The sequence below is a fragment of the Procambarus clarkii genome, chromosome 41 (genome assembly GCF_040958095.1).
Source record: "Procambarus clarkii isolate CNS0578487 chromosome 41, FALCON_Pclarkii_2.0, whole genome shotgun sequence".
NCBI classification, from domain to species: Eukaryota; Metazoa; Arthropoda; class Malacostraca; order Decapoda; family Cambaridae; genus Procambarus; species Procambarus clarkii.
This window is the reverse complement of record NC_091190.1, coordinates 7,054,061-7,069,042: the sequence shown is the minus strand read 5'-3', so window position 1 is coordinate 7,069,042 and position 14,982 is coordinate 7,054,061. Positions and strand designations below refer to the sequence as shown.

At 42.2% G+C, this 14,982-nt stretch overlaps 1 protein-coding gene across 1 annotated transcript in view; it reads left to right on the top strand.

The window, feature by feature from the left end:
- The window catches only part of LOC138373274 (ionotropic receptor 93a-like), a 398,668-nt gene that overhangs the window by 294,662 nt on the left and 89,024 nt on the right, over positions 1 to 14,982 (top strand). The gene's annotated exons all lie outside the window — the stretch shown is intronic.

Below are 14,982 nucleotides of genomic sequence, written 5' to 3'. Positions count from 1 at the left end.
TTTAATGCCTGCTTCTTTCCCTCTGACCCTCAGCTCTGGGTGGGGTACAAACATGAACTTCTCCATCACCTTCAACTCTTTGATTTCTTTCGTCGTTTCTGCTTCCTCACCCTTCAACCACTTTAAAAAATTCTGTTCCAGTTCTCTAGCAGTCTTGGTGTACGTCCTTTCCAGCACTCTAGTACCTTCCCTGAAAGGCTTCCGGTATACTTCTGCAGTCAGCCGGAAAGATTGGAGCACAGCATTCTTTAATGCCTCATATTTCGCACATTTTTCGAGGTTCAACATGCTGTAGGCCTCCCGGGCTTCACCGGTCAGCCTACTCTGGACCAAATCCGCCCAATCCTCTTCTGGCCATCCTTTCAGTGTCGCAACCCTCTCAAAGTGTTCGAAGAACCCCTCGGTCTCGAGGTACGAGCACCTTCACTCTATTCCCGTCCAGCTGTATAGGTAGTGAGGTTATCCCGCACTTGACATGCCTCAAATCTACCTCCTTGTTGGCCTCTATCTCCTCCCGTCGCATCTGGAGCTGGGTGTCTCGTTCGTCCCTCTTCAGCTGGGCCTCTCATTTCTCTTTTTGCAGCTGGGTTTCCCGTTCTTCACGTCGAAGCTGTGCCTCCCATTCTTCACGTCACAGATGTACTCTCGTACATTTGTTTACAGTTGGATCTAACGTCCTTCACGGTGCAGCTGGGCCTCTCATTCTTCACGTCGCAGCTGGGCCTCTCTTTCGCGTTGTTCCTGCTGCAGCTGTATCTCCCGTTCGCGTTCTTTCCGATGCAGCTGGGCCTCCCGTTCGCGTTCTTTCCGATGCAGCTGGGCCTCCCGTTCGCGTTCTTTCCGATGCAGCTGGGCCTCCCGTTCGCGTTCTTCCCACTGCAGCTGTGCCTCCCGTTCTTCCCGTCTCAGCTGCGCTTCAAGTTGAATCTTCATCATCTCTAGTTTCACACTTCTTCTGCTCCTGCTGGACCCCGCCCTGCTTCCTCCCTCAATCCGGGTCCTCACCACAGTGGCAGGTGCTTGGGATGGTTCTTCCTCAGTGGCCTCCTCTCGTGCCTTGACGTACTGGAGCTGGGCCTCTGTGCACTTCTCCAACACACCACTCTCATCCCTCGACTCCACGAACTTATTCTCCTTACCTTTCTCCATATCTATGGTACTGAACGATTTATTGCACACACACTAGCTTTACCAGTACAGAAATAAATCACTACTTAACATCAGTCTTATCAACAATGTCACATCACTCGTAATCCCTGGGCAATACTGTCACTGTGCTCGATAATCCTTGGCAACACTGTCACTCACTCGAGGATCCTTGGCAACACTGTCCCTCACTCAACAATCTCGGCAACACTGTTACTTGTTCGTCGATCCTGGCAAGGTCGCGATTTTGTTACAGGCCTTAAGGAGAGAGCTATGGTCATCTAACTGAGGTGCGATGTTAAGAGATACTATAACTATCGCTGAGGGTCTTCGCTCCCTTATGCTCATGTGCCACTGACCACCCTGGGAGCCCCCTATTCGTTTCACGGGTTGAGTCGCCACCCGCGACCTGGTCTTCTACCCGTGGAAAGTGGAGAAAGCTCGGCTTATCCTGCAGCCTCTAGCACCTCCGCCGAGCTTGCCCGCTGTAACACAATATACAGGAGAATCCGGCACTCACCTGAGAATTCACCTGCTTCGGTCGCCAGCTGGGTATCAGAATTCGCATTCCAGCAATGTTTCACAGTGGTCGTATAGAGTGGCCAGCAAGGATATCATGTCAGCAGTAGTGTGGTGCAAATACTGAAGTCCTTTCATTGATGCTCAAGAGATGGAGGACACACACAAACATAGTGGTAAAAGATAACTAGTTTATAAAAAAAAATACAATAATCATCAAGATAAATAAACTGTAGAAACTGGCCGGTGGCGGCAACACTCCTCTCGTCGCACCTGGCAACTCAGTCAGCTGGGCAGTTTAAAGGTCACGCATTCACACTCTAGCACTCTTCAACATTTCCCGGTTGAAGTTCATGCAAACAGACTCTTAGAATGCCCAAATGTCACAACGGCGGAAAGATGTAAGCACAACAATGTAGAAACAAGACTGGTCCTCGTAACAATAAAAGGACCTGCATCAACACTCTGAATGTTGGGATCTATAGTCAATTCAGTCTAAGGCTGAAGAATCCAGAACCCATGCACTGTTACAGATGTCAGCGCTTCGGCCACCATAAAGATGGCTGCAGAGGCTCGGAACGATTGGCGTATGCAGCGAGCTCCACAACACCGACATATGCAACAATCTGCATAAAGAAGGCAAACAAAGGAAAGCAAAATGTCCAAACTGCGGGGATACACATCACGTCTGGAACAAGATGCCCAGAAAGGCTAAAAAGAATACTAGTTTTCGAATCAACCCAGCAACCCTAAGTCACAACTTCTAGACCACAATCGACCAGATCCTCGGTAAAAAGCCAATGATACACTCCTTGGCAAGTCCGAATAAATGAAGATCCGCAACAGTCTAACGCACCAATTCCTTCTAGTCTGAGTAAGAACAGGGCCTCCAATAACTGGAGAAAACAAAGCACTACTCCACAAGGCAACAGCAACAGAATACATCAGGGCAGCAAAACGAATATACCTGCTATTGCTTCCAAGACCCCCCAAGCAGAAATGATGATCCCCACATCATCAAAGGCCCCAGTAGCTGGATGCAGCAAAGACACTTCAACCCAACCAAGAGTCTCCTCACCCACCAAGAAAAAAGTCTCCACTCCAGCCAAGAAGACACAAGCCGTCGGGAAAATCAGCACTTTAAACACTACCATGGACTCAATGATTCCACTATAACAGAATAATGAACAATCTCAAAATTATACAATGGAATATTCAAGGATTCAAAAACCAAGCACAAACACTCAGAGCAGTGCTTCTCAAGGACAACATTGATATTGTTCTACTTCAAGAAACACTCACCAGGACTGAAAGAAATATCAATATCCCAGGATATCAAGGTTTCCACTGCCCAATGGCACAAGGTGGCACCAGAGGCATTTCAATTCTAGTAAGAAATCATATCAATGCCACGTCAATCACAGATCTGCCCAACTGTGGCGAGAACGTCGAAATTATGGGAGTTAATCTCACTATGAGGAACTCAATGCATAGTGAATTAATACTTGATTCACCAACAACCGACGCCAACGGAAGACATATTGAACACCTTTTGGATGAAGTGCCGGAAATCAGTCTGCTTAATTCGACGGAACCAACCCACATTGGTGGGGGAAAGTTGGATCTCACGTTTGTTTCCACCAGTATTTATGAGTTGTGTCATTGGTCAGTTGATCATGTTCTGACCAATGACCACTTTGACACAAAACAGTTATTAATATAGTACTACCTCCCAGACCTCCATCTCCCGAGCACGGATGGGACTTTATCAAAGCAGATTGGACGAAGTTTTAAGAATCTCTCGAAACTTGGCTCCAAAACTACACTCCTCCTGACAACACCGAAGAAATGGAAAAAGATTTAGTAAATGCAATACATAGAGCAGCAAATTACGCCATCCCCAAGAGGAAAACAATTACCCAACAACATAAGAACCATTGGTATTACTGTGATAGGATCAAAGAGCTACATAACAGACTAAATTGTACATGAAAAAATTTCAGAAGAGATAAAACCGAAGCTAATCTAGGACTTCTTAGAGCTGTCCGAGATCATGTACACGAAGAAACAATAAAAATCAGAGAAGGAAAATGGCTCGAGTGGTGTGCCAAGCTAAATCAACATACATCCTTGGGCAGATCAACAAGGCCAAAGGAAAATCGCCTCCTGCTCCGCCGCATCATGTTCATCCAGAGCAAGAAGCAGAAAGGTTAGCAAATCTATTTGCTTCAAGAGCTAGGTCCACTCAACTTCCTCAAGCAACTCTGATTCACCAACAAAGACTTCAAGGAGCAAGATGGAAAGAAATAGATGATACTTTAGCCTTATCTGACGAACTAGACCAACCTTTCAATCTGTAGCACTCAGAAGTGCTACAAAGAAAACTAAAAATACAGCTCCAGGCGAGGACAAAATCACTTACCACATGCTAGCCAAGCTAGGAGATGTTACGTACTCCTAGCTGAATACGTATATAAATTTAAAATAACTTGTTTTGTTCCATTATATCATTGCCTGTATATGTACACACATTGTGTTTTTGTAAATTATCGTGTGGTGTGGCAGCGTCAGTGGGAACAGGAGCGCGGTTGCTCTTTCACACGTCTAATACCTGTTAGATTCGGGAAGTTAGAATTGCTGGACCTGTTCAGTTTGGGAGTTCCAGATGTCACTTTTATTAAGTTTATGTAATTGTTTATTTACTGTAATTAAGCAGGTGGCATTGTACTTATATATTTTGCAAGTAACTATTATATGTAATTTGCATTCTTATGTGTTTTGAGAACAAGTGGTTGTTCAATTAGTTTTAAATATTAAAAAGTCTTTAGTTTCCATCCCTCATCCTGGATGAGGCAGAGGAGGAGAGGATTATGGGTAGCGACAGAGCGAGAGTTCAGTAGCTGATACGGGACCAGGAGGAATAACATGTGGGAGATAAGTCTGTTTACTTGTTGTTGTGTCATGTAGTAGATCTTTATTCTGGGAGAGACAATATTTTGATGTTTGCTTTAATAGTGACCCACTGTTCATATATACAATATTGAGATGTATATGAAATATATATATATTAAAATGCATACGTATATCTCTTCAGTCCTAAGGGAGATGTACTTTTAATTCTGTGCCTGTTATCATTCATGGGGTTACACTGGTGCCCCGCTTTAAACAACAGCAGTTGTAGTAACCCTAGACTTAAAGCTTGGCTGTTGTAGGGTCACGAGCCGTAACGAACGATAGGTAACAAAGAGTTATGGGGGCCTGTGCCGGGAAATATTGTTCCTACTTAAACTTAACTGTGCTAATCTAACCTTGCCTTCCTAGGTACCAGTGTGTCAAGTGTCTGTGTGTTTTATAAGAACTATTCCATGTGCCAAGCAAGCCTTCCTGTGTGTCAAGTAACAACGTTTCACGATTTTGAGGTAAGTCATCCTATATATTTTGTTTGTGCAGTGAGGCCAAGCGAATTTTCAGTGTGGTGACAATTTTACAGTGAAGTGTAGTGCAGTGCCATTGTTTTAATTATTGTTGTGAATCAAGTGCCAAGTGTTAGTAACGATGGAGGAGAAAGTTGTATCGTTGGTGGCTCACCCAGACTTTGAAGGGATTCAGAGCCTTAAAAAGACTGAGTTAATACAAACGGCAAATCAGTTGGATTTGACCGCCAACAATAGAATGGTTAAAGCCCAAATATTGAAAGTCATTGTGACACATTTTGTTGAGAATGGGGAGTTAGACGAAGAAATTCTGGAGGAGTTAAGAGAGGAGTCGAGTGATCAGATGACGTTAAAGCGTCTTGAGTTAGAAGCGCAAATAGCCAATGCTAAGCTTGAAGCTCAAAAAGAACAGAGAATATTAGAACTTGATGCTCAAAAAGAACAGAGAATATTAGAACTTGAAGCTCAAAAGGAACAAACTAGGCAATTAGAAATTCAACAACAAATGGCTGACACTAACTTCAGGCTTGAATCACAGCGTATGGCAGCTGGGCATGGAAATACTAGTAATGTTTCAACAAATAGTGATAATAATCCCATCAGGATGAATAAGTATATAGAGTTACCCAAGTTCAATGAGGAGGATCCTGAGGTTTTCTTTGCCCATTTTTATAAAATTGCCATCAGTATGAACTGGCCAAGGGATCAGTGGGTAGCCATTATGCAGTCTCAATTTAAGGGGCGTAGTCAGGAGGTTTTTACATCCCTACCTGACGCTCATAGCTTTGATTACGAATTTGTAAAGAAAAGCATCTTAAATGTGTATCAATTAAATCCAGAGGCACACAGGCAAAAGTTTAGGAACCTAAGGAGGGTAAGTGATCAGACAATAGCAGATTTTACTCGTCAGAAGACGAATTTTTGCAACAGATGGTTAAAGTCACTTTCAGTCACTGAGTTTGATGCTCTAAAGAATCTTCTTATCATGGAAGAAGTATTGTCATGTCTCCCAGACAAGTTGTCTACTTTTATGGCAGAACAAAAGAATGTAACAGACATTTATGAGCTGTCAAAGCTCGCGGATGAGCATGAGTTGTTGACTAAGGCCCAGTTTACGGCCACTTCACCTAAGTCTAGTCGTAAAGTAAATTATAATGCTCACCGAACTCCTTATCAGAATCCATCCAGTCCTAGTGCTCCAGTTACTCCCATGAGCTCTTCTCTTACAAAACCTAACCCTGCTACTTCATTGTCAGGAATGTCAAATAATAATAAGGTTATTTCTAAACCTACAGTTGGTTCTACCAGTGTGTCCACTGTAAGGTCCTGTTCCCATTGTAAGAGAAAAGGCCATGGAATTAATTCATGTTTTATATTGCACCCTGAGTTACGACCAACTGGTCTCATTTATTGCAGAGGTGTGCAAAATAAACTTACTAATAAACATGTAACTGTAAACCCCAATTGGGTGAAACAGTATTCACCATATATGTCTTCAGGTGAAGTTTTGTGTATTAATGGGAAGTGGAAGCCAGTGGTTATTCATCGTGATACAGGTGCTTCCCAAACCATAATTTCATCCAGTATTCTTTCTGATGTTGAAAAGAGAGAGACTGGAAAGTTTGTAGTTCTTCAGAGTATTGCAGGATGTAAGACTGTACCTCTAATAGACATTAATTTCAGATCCACCATTACACCAAGTTTATGCACTGTGGGTGTTAGTACACAGTTGCCCATCCCAGGTGTGGATGTTATATTGGGTAATGATGTGGCCATAAATCATGTTGTGGGTGAGATTGATCCCCGTTTGTGTAAACAGCCAGTTGCAGACCATGTTTATTCTGCCTGTGCTGAAATTAGTTCCATGAATGAACAACCTGTTGAAGATGGTTTTGTCCATTCTACCTGTGCTGATGTCAGTACAAATATAAATCCAGTTGTCAGTTCTGATGTTGTTACTCAAGCATTTGTTCCAGTAACCAGTACCCCTTCAGTGGAGAAGTGGGATGTGGTTGTTCCAGATTCCTGTGTGGCCGATTTAGTTGTTGAGAGTAAGCCTGATACTATGACTCTGCTTTATTCCAATAAATTGGGAAAAGATGTCCATGTACCATTGTCTTGCCCGCTCACTATGAACGTTGTGCCAGGAGTTGAGAGAAACTTAAAAGCCACGACTCTGTATTCCAGCCAAGTGAATGGTTTAGGACAAGATGTCGGGTTGGCAGAAGTATTCCCGCTCACTCCAAGTTTAGAATCAGTTGTCGAGAGTAAGTCCGTTGTAGAGGCCCTGCCTCACCCTAGTCAAGGTGATATAATAGGGGAGGAGGTCAAACTACCTGTTACTTGCCCGCTCGTTTCAGATTCCCTTAATTTAAGTGCATTGAGTAGAACTGACCCTAAGATTTCAGAGAGAAGCAAGGAGACAGTCTGTACTGTAGATCCAGTTCTGGAGAGTGTGGGAAAGCAGCCAGAGGATCAGCTTCTGTTGAGTAGATGGAGACCCATTGAGCCTCCCTCTTCAGTTGTCTGTGAGGATGTGACCCAGCTTGGTAGTGATATTATTGATTGTGAGCAGACAGTACTCCGAGCAGCTCCAGAAGTCATGAGAGGAAATTTTGGTAAAATCATTGAGAGTGGTAAGGTAGCATTTGGATCTAAGTTGCGGAGTTGTGATTCTTATTCTATGTGGAGTAAGTATTTCTCATTGGGTACATTGAGTCAGAATGTGTGTAGGATGTTGAAATCTACTTTTATTCTGCAGGAGCCATTTTCTTGTGAAGTAATGGACTGTGGGACATCTTTGTCAAGCCTTGTGGTTGAGCAAAGAGAGTTTACTCAAGTAGGTTGTGCAACCAGTAGTTCTGAGGAAGTGGTGAGTTATGCTAGGGCAGTGTCTCTATATTCAGATCCAGTTAATTTTGATGCACGAGTGATAAAAGTGTATGTTCCACTCAAGTGTGGAGTTGACTTTCAGAGTCATATTGTGGGTGAAGGATTAAATCATACTGGGGAGCAGATGTTTGAGGCTCCAGGTGTGTATTTCAAGTTGGGGGATAAGGTTATCCTACCTAGAGTTAATCATTGTGAAGGGTTTCAGATTGTCCTTGGGTGTTTCCCAGGTAATCTGCTGTGCATCTTCAAGATGTTAAGACCCTTAAACCTCTTGGTTGATTGGTTGTCATCAGACGTAAATCACTTGGGAAGTGATGGTGAGGGTTGTCAAGTTTTCGGTATGTTAGTCTTTTGGAAGACTAGACGGTTGATGAACGTGTGTGTTGTGTTCAAGTTCACCATCAGGGGGTGTGAACTTGTCTTGAGAGTTATGATTGAGATATGGTGCCTAGGCATATGCCTGTTTTCTTTCACTGATCGTTATGACAGAGTTATGAGGCAATTGATTTCTGTGTTCCTTATGGATCATCTGAGTCAGTTCGATCAGGTAGTCTTTGCACTTATCTTGGGTTGTATTTCTTGGTTTGAAGGTCAAAGGTTTGCTAAGTCAGTGTCTTGTGTTTCGGAAGGTTCTATGAATGGGAAAGTTTTATACATAATTGTGAGGTTTAATGCTAATTTCTCTAATTTTAGTATCCATTGGGCGAGAGTATGTGTTCCACAGAGGATTAAGAGTGATGAAGAGCAGATGTCTGTGTCAGAGCATACCCAGGAGAAGTCCCAAATCTACTCAACCTCCAGTCAGCTTCACTTAAGCAGTTCAGCTCCAGAAAAAAGGGAGTAATGGGAAATGGAGTCTGTCTTGGAAAACTTCACCATGTGGAAAAGGGATCACATGGAAATACGGGACTGATCTTAGAGAAATAGTAGCAACAGATAGAAAGATAAATTGCCGTGATAACTGTGTGAAAGCAGCTACCTTTATTGACAATTCTATTCATGCTAATAATGATAATGTTGTAGATAGGAGTGTGAAATATGATCTGCAACAAAGTGAAATAAATGAGATAGTACCTTGGAGAGATAAATTTGCATACTCCAGTGACACATATGTAGAACATAGTCATAAGACTGAAATTTCTGAGTTTCCTGTAAGACTATATTTGGAGTGTTTTCATTTTTGTCCAGAGATGTGTTCTTATTACTTTTACATGTTTAGTGTAATTAATACCATAAATCTCAAGTGTCATACATTTTACTTTGAAAAAATGCCATTGATCTTCAATCTATTGCATTTTTTTTTCTTGGAGGTGGAAGTGTTACGTACTCCTAGCTGAATACGTATATAAATTTAAAATAACTTGTTTTGTTCCATTATATCATTGCCTGTACATGTACACACATTGTGTTTTTGTAAATTATCGTGTGGTGTGGCAGCGTCAGTGGGGACAGGAGCGCGGTTGCTCTTTCACACGTCTAATACCTGTTAGATTCGGGAAGTTAGAATTGCTGGACCTGTTCAGTTTGGGAGTTCCAGATGTCACTTTTATTAAGTTTATGTAATTGTTTATTTACTGTAATTAAGCAGGTGGCATTGTACTTATATATTTTGCAAGTAACTATTATATGTAATTTGCATTCTTATGTGTTTTGAGAACAAGTGGTTGTTCAATTAGTTTTAAATATTAAAAAGTCTTTAGTTTCCATCCCTCATCCTGGATGAGGCAGAGGAGGAGAGGATTATGGGTAGCGACAGAGCGAGAGTTCAGTAGCTGATACGGGACCAGGAGGAATAACATGTGGGAGATAAGTCTGTTTACTTGTTGTTGTGTCATGTAGTAGATCTTTATTCTGGGAGAGACAATATTTTGATGTTTGCTTTAATAGTGACCCACTGTTCATATATACAATATTGAGATGTATATGAAATATATATATATTAAAATGCATACGTATATCTCTTCAGTCCTAAGGGAGATATACTTTAAATTCTGTGCCTGTTATCATTCATGGGGTTACACTGGTGCCCCGCTTTAAACAACAGCAGTTGTAGTAACCCTAGACTTAAAGCTTGGCTGTTGTAGGGTCACGAGCCGTAACGAACGATAGGTAACAGGAGAAAAGGGTGAAGAAGCCTTCTTGAATCTCATCAACAGAGTATGGGTGACAAGAACCTGACCACTCTCTTGGAACAGTGCAATTATAGTTCCCATTCCAAAACCTAAACACCCAGGAAATCCAAGACCGATCTCATTAACAAGCTGTCTGGCCAAAACTGCAGAAAGAATGGCCCTTAATCGAATTGAATGGAAAGCCAATCCACTACACTAAAATATGTTTGCTTACAGAAAAGGTGTTGGAACCACAGAATGCCTTACCTCCCTCCTGGATCAAATCAATGACAAACCTGGAATCCTTATTTTTCTAGACCTAGTAAAAGCCTTCGAGTTAGCCAGTGCTCCAGCTACACGGTGCTCCCTTGTGGATAAGGAAATCAAAGGACACGCTCTTGCCTTTCCCAAAGAAAGCCTGCTTAACCGAGAAGCTAAAGTCAAATTCTAAAGAAAAACATCGACCTCAAAGAGGCTGGAAAATGGAACTCCGCAGGGAGGAATACTAAGCCCCTTCCTCTTTAACTGTTTCATGAAACAATTCATGAAGCTCAAGTTACCAAAAGCCAAACTTCTTAACTATGCAAACGACTTTGTGGTCATCATGAATGGCAAAGGCGCAAGGAACCATGCACAAAAATGCCTAGATATTATCTGCCGGGAAGCAGAACGCATAGCAGTGAAAATAAACAGCAATAAAACAAAAGCAATGGCCATTAAAATGAGAACTCAAGACATCAGACTCGCAATACAAGGACATGAAATTGAGAGGGTTCCCTCTTTTCAATACCTAGGAGTCATAATAGACAACCAGTTGAAATTCACTCAAGAAATTGAATATCTTTGGCAACGTTTTAAAGCCAGAAACTCAGCTTTGCGCTCCCTGACAAGTCTTAGAGATGGTGCATCTCTACCAGTACTCAAAATGTACTACGTTCAAGCAGTTAGATCACTCATTGACTATGCTGCTCCTGCTCTTACATCCCTCAGTGATAACCAATGGGTGAAACTGGAAGTGTCTCAAAATGATGCTCTCAGAACAATGCTCGGAGCACCTATATGGACGCGTAAGAGAGAATCTAAGAATGGAAACCAACTTACTATTATTAGAAAATAGGATCAAACAAAGGATAGTCACCATAACAGCAAAACTTGTTGGAACCACCGCCAGACTGTCAATCAAAGACAGCATACAGAGCTCCCTTCAGAAAAACCTTCAATATAGAACAAGCACATGGATGGATAATCTGGTCAAGATTCTAGAGAAAGTGGACTTGAAATGGACCATTAAAAACAAAGGGGAAGATAGACCCTATCAACACTTTCGGCAGCCTCCTCCATGGGACGAATCGAGTCTATAGATAATCATTGAAGGATTACCAGTTAAAAAATCAGCATGTGATTCGCAGAGGCTCAAAGAAGTAATAGAACAATAAATGGAAACCATCTCAAGACCTACAACGACTCACATCTTCACAGACGGATCAGTTGATCAAGAAGGAGGTTCTGCTGGGCAGCAGTTTACACTACCAACCTTGAAGCTTACTGGAGCATGAATAGTGGGTGCTCAACATTGCAAACAGAATTATATGCCCTGAAGGAGGCAATAAACTATACAATTGAGAATAATTTACATGATGTCATCATTCATACCGACTCTAAATCTTTGCTCCAGACATTGTTATCCAGTCAGCACAGAGATAATATACAACTCCTCACAGAAATTCAATATATAGGAAAAGAAGCCCATAATCGAGGGCTGTCAATCACCCTAAATTGGATACCAAGTCACATTGGCATAGATGGTAATGAAAAGGCAGACTCACTAGCAAAAACTGCCACTGCTCTACCTGTTGTACAGGTTAAAATACCTCCATGTTTCTCACAGATTAAGGAGCAAATCAAGAAGAAAATACTCTCAACTATCAAAAGTCGCCACAGAGCCAAAGTAGCGGAAGGAAAATCCACTGCAATATGGTACGAACAAGCCACTGGTTACTCCTCGTTCAAGCCTGGCCAAAAAGATATCCAGAGACATTGCAGTAGCCATACACAGACTCAGACTTGGTTACAAGTGCGGCTGGGAGGTAATGAACCCAATAGTTAAAGAGTGTCATATCTGTGAAACTGAAGCAGAGGCGCCACTATTGCACTACTTACTGGAATGTGAAGCTACTGAAGCCCTGCGCATCAAACTCAACATTAATCCAACGACAGCAGCTACATTAGATGCACATTCCACCGTGACTACAATGATTAAAAAAACCATTGAGGATTGGGACTCACTAGTGACCAGTCTGTATATACATCCGCCACCAAGATAATGTTATTAAAACAAGACTAAAACCAGTGCACTAAAACAGAAGCGAAAAATAAACCGGGAAAACGGAGGAATCCCCACCTCCATTTTAAACTTAGACCCAAATATCACAGTAACAAGGTTATCGCGAATAACCGAACTCAATTACGGGCTCACATGGACACTTCGTTCTGAGTAGCTAAATCTAAAACAACAACAACAACAACACTCTAGCACGGTCTCTGTCTCTTGCCGCCTCACAGATCATTAGGGGTATATAACCTGGCCTATAACCTAACCTACCTCAATGATAATAAGATTCACACTAACATAAATGATGGTCTAGCTCACCTTGTTCAAAAGGGACTATGGGAGGGAAATATTGATGTACCTTTAAACTGTCTCTGCTACAAGACGCCTTGTCTCTGATGGTTGTGGTCCTCTGCTCAGTGGTCGTTCCTCGGCTCTCAGATCTGGAACCATGGGTCCTCAGGTGTCTTGTGGTACATGTCCTTTCTGTGCTCTCTTCCCCAATATGGCAGTTTTCTCCTACTTGCACTGACAATAGTTCCTGTGCTCGTCGTCTTCCCTCACTCGCACCTTCACTGAGACAATCTCTTGTAGATGCAGTCGCGATGTCCTCCTACTAACTTCCAGTGGACATTACCTGGTCACAGCTGCTCTTACGTCGTGTCGTGTCTCGCCGGCAGGACTCTACACTGCCCTAATTGCACTGCCACCCATCCTTCATCGAAGATAAACTGCAGTGAGCTCTTGGCGCCCTCCACCAATTAAACTCTACTTCCTTGCGCTCCACTGGAGCTCACTAGTCTTCTCTAATGTTCGTGGTACGATTGAGACTGCTTAAATTCACTGGTCAAGGCTCCTGGACCTCCAATCTGGAGAGCTCACTTGGCGCACATTTGCACACAACGACGGTTCATGAAACTCAGAGCTCCTAGGCGCTTGCTGGCTCCGGCACCTCTGGCCCGGTGATGTCATGCCCCAAGGGGGGTGACCTCCTATTGGTCAATTTCGGCACGTGACCTGTCCTAGCCAATCGCCAAGCTGCTGGTGACCCGTCCCTTTGGCGGGAATCCTGTGGCCGCGTCGCTATCATGTAAACCTGAAGGGCATAAGGGCCCCTTGGAAGGCAAAAACTAAAATGATAAATTTACTCCCAATCAAGCACTCTTGCTACTCGTCACATATATCAAAAGATTCCCTGCATATCAGGGAACATGCCGGACGTAGAGGTATGACTCCTACTGCTGGACAAGGGAAGATATAGGAGAGGGATCCATAACAATAGTCACCACATAACTTTCGTCTGTGTATATTCATGCATTTCTTACACAGAACACCCACCAGAGTAAAGGAATGCTGTAGAATAAACACAAAATACTTTAGAAAAAAATATTATTTGATTATTTTAAAACTTTAAAATAATCAAAATGCCGAAAAACGAACACGGCGTGATAGGACAAAACCAATTTAATTTTAAATCGGTGCCCCAAAGTTACTTAAAAACATGTGACACATCTTATCGGAAAAAGTAAGAAAAATGTTGTCCAATGATTTTGGATGATGTAATGTGTACTTCAATTTTCATCTTTCACCCATTTTATAAAGTACTGAGATATGTAATGTAAATTTCATATTGTATCACGTCATTAAGTAGTTACATAAAGTGGTACATAAAGTGACAATTACCCATGTAAAGCAATTATCTAACCAAGCCTCGTCCTGATGTCAGCGATATTTGTTAGGGCCCAGGATCCAGAGCTAACACTTGAGACTCACTAAGTAGTGAAGAACTAAGGAGGTGTGAGGACCTATATGCTGACATTTGAACCTCGCTAAGTGGTAAAGAACAGAGGATTTGTGAGGACCTTTATGCTAACATTTGAATCTGACTAAGTACAGTAGTAAAGAACAGAGGAGGTGTGAGGACCTATATGCTGACATTTGAGCCTCGCTAAGTAGTAAAGAACAGAGGATTTGTGAGGCCCTATATGCTAACATTTGAGCCTCACTAAGTAGTAAAGAACAGAGGTGTGAGGACCTATATGCTAACATTTGAGCCTCACTAAGTAGTAAAGAACAGAGGATTTGTGAGGACCTATATGCTAACATTTGAGCCTCACTAAGTAGTAAAGAACAGAGGATTTGTGAGGACTTATATGCTAACATTTGAGCCTCACTAAGTAGTAAAGAACAGAGGAGGTGTGAGGACCTATATGCTAACATTTGAGCCTCACTAAGTAGTAAAGAACAGAGGATTTGTGAGGACCTATATGCTAACATTTGAGCCTCACTAAGTAGTAAAGAACAGAGGAGGTGTGAGGACCTATATGCTAACACTTGAGCCTCACTAAGTAGTAAAGAACAGAGGATTTGTGAGGACCTATATGCTAACATTTGAGCCTCACTAAGTAGTAAAGAACAGAGGAGGTGTGAGGATCTAAACGCTTAAAGAATTAGGAGTTTCATTAAAATATCACGTTCACCTTAATAAATTATTATATTTGGGATTATGTACTGCTTAGGTAACACTGTATCTGTTTATTAATGATGTCAC